Source organism: Belonocnema kinseyi, chromosome 7 (genome assembly GCF_010883055.1).
Source record: "Belonocnema kinseyi isolate 2016_QV_RU_SX_M_011 chromosome 7, B_treatae_v1, whole genome shotgun sequence".
Classification (NCBI taxonomy): Eukaryota; Metazoa; Arthropoda; class Insecta; order Hymenoptera; family Cynipidae; genus Belonocnema; species Belonocnema kinseyi.
The window spans coordinates 33418290-33424481 of record NC_046663.1 but is presented as its reverse complement, the minus strand read 5'-3'; positions in this window follow the sequence as shown (position 1 = coordinate 33424481).

The window sequence follows — 6192 nt, the reverse complement described above, 5'->3', positions numbered from 1 at the left end:
ACCTCTGATAACCTGAGTGTAAAAGTCTATTTATATAATTATATTCGATAGTTACACATGTTATATATATATATATTAAAAAAGTACATATATTTAAAAAATATATATGTTCATAAATAATGAGACTTTTCCTTTAGTAGACAACATCAAGACAAAACGTCCTTTATGAGGTGCAGTTAATTTTGAGCAAGATGCAGTGACGCTGAACGAATCTGGCATCCGTTGGTTACAGATCATTCGTTCGCTATCATAGTTTACGTAATAAGTGCTTGGTTTGCGAGCCTTGTACAGGGAACAGAAAATTCAATATATTCCGATGCAAATTTAATGGGACAATTGGCAAATATTCCGTGATTCTCTGCCAAATAGTCAGCTGTAATGACTGTACGAACAAAGCTGGAAACAATACATTATTCCGACGGCGTGGCTCATGCATACTTTCTTCCTCATGAAATTCAACCATTTCCGGTCTATTGAATGAAATATTTTTAAAAAATCGACGATACTAATCAGTTCTATTCATAAATTGAATTAAAATTATGATGATTTAAAATAGCTAATTAATTGCAGAAAGAGTCTATTGTACATTTTCTTCTTCAAGAACGATCTAATTAGAAAATATGAGTTTTCAATAGAAATTAAATGATATGCAGAAAAATTCATTAAAAATGGAGAAGAATATGAATTAACCGATTTTTGCGGTTTCCTTATACGTTGGGATTCGAACCCGCGAGAGAGTGCAATTTGGACTTTATTTGAAACCAAGTGCGCTACCATTTGAACCACATTTTTCGGTTAATACATATTAACTAATTTACACAGAATTGTAAGCTTTATTTCTCCTGAAGATCTAAAGATACATATTAATTATTTTTATTTTAAGCGAGATTTAAAAATATTTCACGGATTTTCAAAAGAATTCAAGTGATTAGAGATTCTTTATCACCACCATATTTTAATACCACCTAATTATGTCTCGAGATAATCTGTACGCTGTCTAGAAATAATCAGCATGCATCACTGATTTGAAAGGACTTTAAGAGATTTCGAAATATTCGAAATCACGGGATTTCAAGAAATACTCAAGTATTTTGAGAAATTTTGAAGGATTTTAGATGATTTTTATGGGATTTTTAAGATTTAGAGGAATCTAAAAAGACTGAATGGAATTCAAAAGATTTCACTGGATTTCCACAGATTTTGAGAAAGTTTTACGGGTTTAAAAAAAATTAAACAGGTTTGGGTGATTTCACGAGATTTCAAAACACCCCAAAGTACCTAAATCCGCGGATATTAAGGGGGGCTAAAAAAATTCGAAATATTTCCGAATTTGAAAGATTTCCACGAATTTGAAAGATTTAAATGAATTGGAGAGGGAATTCAAAAATTGCATGGTATCTCGTAATATTTCGAAATCCTTTACGGAATTTTGGATTTTAAAAGATTTAAGGAAATTTTAAGGTATATTTTTAAGACATTTTGAAAATTTTAATCAATTTTAAGCATTTTGAAAGATTTCACGGAATCTGAAAGGATATTAGGAAATTTTCACGAATTTTGAAGATTAAATTAATTTTAAAGAAATTTCAAATATTTTTAAAGATCTCGTAATATTTTCTAATACTTTGCGGAATTTTAAGGGAATTTAAGGGTTTTAACATATTTTGCGGAATTTAAAAGAATTTTAAGGAAGTTGTTCACGACTAGTAAGATTGTAATGAATTTTAAAGGGATTTAAACTTTTTAAACAATCTCGTGATCTTTTGAAATATTTCAGGAAATTCCAAGAATTTCAACCGCTTTTAAGAGATTTTATAGTATTTTTATCGGGTGTTAAAAACGTAAAAGGTTTTTATAAGATTTCAAAAGATTTTACGTGTTTCCAAAATATTTGGAGGAATTTTAAGGGATTTTAAAAGACTTACATGTTACAAGATTTCAAAAGATTTAAAAAGATTTAACCAAATTTTAAAATATTTCCGAATATTATAGGGGATTTTAAATAATTTTGATGCTTGGAAGATTTTAAAGGATGTTGATATATTTCAAGCGATTTCAGATTTCATGAAGTTTGGAAAGATTTGATATATTTTTATCGATTAAAGAGACATTAAAAAATATTAAGGAATTTTTAAGATTTTAAGCGATTTCAAGGATTTAAAAAGATTTCACGAAATCTTGAAGAATTTTGAAGGATTTTCACAGATTTGAAAAGAATCAACGAATTATAAAGGGATTTCGCAAGGGATATTGAGTTATTTGGAAATATTCCACAGAATTTAAAAAATTTGACAAATTTTAAGAGATTCTACACAATTTTAAGGATTTCCCACGGATTTGAAAAGATTAAAATTTTTTTAAATTATTATTTGGAAATGTTTCATGAAATTTAAGGAATTTTCACCAATTATAATGAATTTTTATGAGATTATGAAGATATTAAGCGATTTCAAGGATTTCAAGAGATTTCACGAATTCTCAAAGGATTTTAAGGATTTTCTGCAGACTTAAAATATTTCAAAGGCTTTTATTATTCAGAACTATTTAATAAAATTTATCAAATTTTCACCAATTTTAAGGAATTTTTATGAGATTGTAAGCGATTTCAAGGATTTCAAGAGATTTCATGGAATCTAAACGAATTTTAATGATTTCCCACGGACACAAATATTTCAAGAGTTTTTGTATTATTTGGAAATGTTAAATAAAATTTAAAAAGTTTCAAGCAATTTTGAGGAATTTTATGACATTTTGAATATTTTAAGAGATTTTAAATATTTAAACGATTTCAAGGACTTAAAAACGGAATCTCACACAATTTTAAGGAATTCCCACGGATTAAAAATATCACCAATTTTTTTTATTATTTGGAAATATTTTATGAAATTTGAGGAATTTTCACCAATTCTAAGGGATTTTTATAAGATTTTGAAGATATCAGGTGCTTTTTAGGATTTCAAAAGATTTCACGGAATCTGAAAAAATGTTAAGGATTCCCTATGGACTTGAAAGATTTTAAGGGCTTTTATTATTTAGAAATATTGAATGAAATTCAACAAATTTCAAGGAAATTTATTGAGATTTTAAGCGATTTCAAGGATTTCAAGAGATTTCACAGAATCTCAACGAATTTTAAGGATTTTCCACGGAATCAAAGATTGCAAGGTTTTATATATTATTTGGGAATGTTAAATGAAATTCAAAGAATTTTTACCAATTTTGAGAGATTTTAATAACATTTTAAAGATTTCAAGAGATTTCAAAGATTGAAGCGATTTTAAGGAATTCAAAAGATTTCAGGGAATCTCACACGATTTTAAGGTATTCCCACGGATCCCACGGATTTCTAGGATTTCAAGAGATTTCACGGAATCTCAAAGAATGTCAGGGATTCCCTACGGACTTAAAAGATTTCAAAGGCTTTTATTATAAAGAAATATTGAATAAAACTTAACAAATTTTTGAATAATTTCAAGGAATTTTATTGAGATTTTAAGCGATTTCAAGGATTTCAAGAGATTTCACGAAATCTCAACGAATTTTAAGGATTTTTCACGGAATCAAATATTTCAAGGTTTTTTATATTATTTAGGAATGTTAAATGAAATTCAAAGAATTTTTACCAGTTTTGAAAGATTTTTATGACATTTTGAAGATTTTAAGAGATTACAAAGATTTGAAAATATTTCACGGAATCTCAAAGAATAATAAAAAGATGCCACGTATTTGAAGGATTTCAAATGGTTTTTGAGTGTTATTTGGAAATATTTCATGAAATTTCAAGAAGATTTACCAATTTTAAGGGATTTTTTTGTCCGATTTTGAGATATCAATCGATTTCAAGGATTTCAAAAGATTTCGCGGCATCTTAATGAATTTTAAGGGATTCCCACGGGTTTTAAAGATTTCAATGAACTTTAAAGGGATTTTAAAAATTTCAAGAGAGTTTAATTGATTTTAAGAGACTCGAAGGCATTTTTATGATATTTTTATTATTTTCAAGGTTTTTACGAGATTTAAAAAGATTTCACAGGTTTTTAAAAAATTGGAATGAATTTCATGTGATAAAAGGGGTTTCGAAGGCTTCATAGACTTTTATGATATTTAAAAACATTTAAGTACTTTACAAATATTATAAAGGATTTTAACAGATTTCCAGGAATTTTATTGGCTTTTAAAAGATTTAGAAGAATTCTAATATATTTTAAGGAATTTCGAGAGATTCTGGAGAATTTTATGGAATTTTAAGGATTTTAAGGGAGTTTACAAATTTTAAGGGGTTTTGAAGATTTCAAGCGATTTCAGTGATTTCAAAAGATTTCACGGAATTTTAAGGGATTTCCATGGTTTTTAAAAAGCTCAATCGCTTTAGAAGGATTTCAAAAGTTTGTGTACTGTATATCCATGGCATTCATATGATTTTTTTCTCAATTTTTCCACATTATTTAAACAATGTGTTAAGGATTTCCAAAATTTCCAACAGGATTTACGGGATTTCTAGTAATTGCTAAGATTTCAAGGATTATTTACTATTTGTTTATTATATACTTTTAACTATATTCAGTTATTAATTATGTATTTACCTTTCACTGAAATATTTAGATAGGGACTGGCTAGCCTCAGATTAGATCGCACAATTTGCGTCAGATTTGAGTCTAGACAGTCTAGTCTTGGGCTAGACACTTCAGTCAAAGGTGAATAAATAGTAAATAATATGAATGTATCAAACAAATAGTAAATAATACACAACCAGTAACAAATAAATAACTGAAGAAATATTTTCTATTCATCCAGAACGCATGAAATATTATAATCAGCCTTTAAAAAAAAAAAAATCATTGGAAAGAGAAATCCCCCAAAGTAAGGAATCCTAGGATTGTCCGGACCTATCTTTGAGGATGCATCATCCAATAAAGAATACTCGATCCGATATTTTATCTGATCTGACTGTGAAAGCTCCCACGTGCTATTTTCGAAAATCGGACCCAGAACTGAAACTATTGAGAGAAGGCGTGAAAAAAATCAGAAGACTCAATAATCTGATGAATGACGAGAGATCTTGGGTATTATATCCATGAATGAGATGTCTCGCAACATTTCGACGATCCCGAATTTAGATCAGATCGGGAAACGAGAACCTTGTGCCACGTGCCTCTCGCGAGAAGATTACACTCGAGATATATGCCTATATAGGTATATATATACCCGTGTAGAGAGTTAATCTTGATAGCGCGGCTATCTAGATGAGATACGTCGATTAAGATACGCCCCTCGAAATCTGAAGTCTGAAATCTGACCGAGATGCGACGAGGACGTAACCCTCCGCTTGAGTTACAGGTTGTCGTAGGTCGTGACACGAAATAGGAAAGGTCTACCACAATTTACTACCTCCCCCTCATTTTCATTCATCTCACATCAACGAAACTCTGGCGGTTGTACTTTGGAAATTACACTTTTTTAAATCAGTTATCATACAGGGTCGAATGAATTTTCAACTAAAATTATGAGTAAGAGGATGTGGAGTATTGTTGGTACCGGTGAATTCCCTCGAAAGAACCGTCTTGTATGACTAGCTGATGTTGATTGATGTCGAACAGGTGATACTTAATTAGAAAATATTTATTTTGTTGGTATACTGGCATGATCCTGCTTCCAATCCACAGAAAGAAACCATCTGCATAGTTGGTTTGTTCCATTGTTGTATTTTTTTCTAACCGTGTTGAATGATTAGCTGATGTTTATTGATGTTGCCCAGGTGAGAATTTAATCAGAAGATGTCGGATTTCGTTATTATACTAAGCTAATTCTGTATGTGTAATATTTAAAAAGAAGCCATCTGTATAGTTGGTTTTTTCCTCTTATTGTATCTTCTTCCAACCGTGTTGTATGATTAGCTGATGTTTATTGAAGTTGACCAGGCAAGAATTTAATTAGAAGATGTTCCATGTTCTCAGTATACTGATCCAATAGTGTTTCCAATCCTTAAAACAAAATCATCTGAACCGTTGGTTTGTTTGTTGTCACTTCTTCCAAAAGTGTTTTAGGATAAGCTGATAATAATTATTAGTGTTGACAAGGAAAGAATTTCATTAGGTGTTCAATTTTGTGGTATACTTGTCCAATTCTACTTCCATTTCTTGGAAAGAAACCATCTGCATAGTTGGATTGTTCCATTGTTGTATCTTCTCCCAA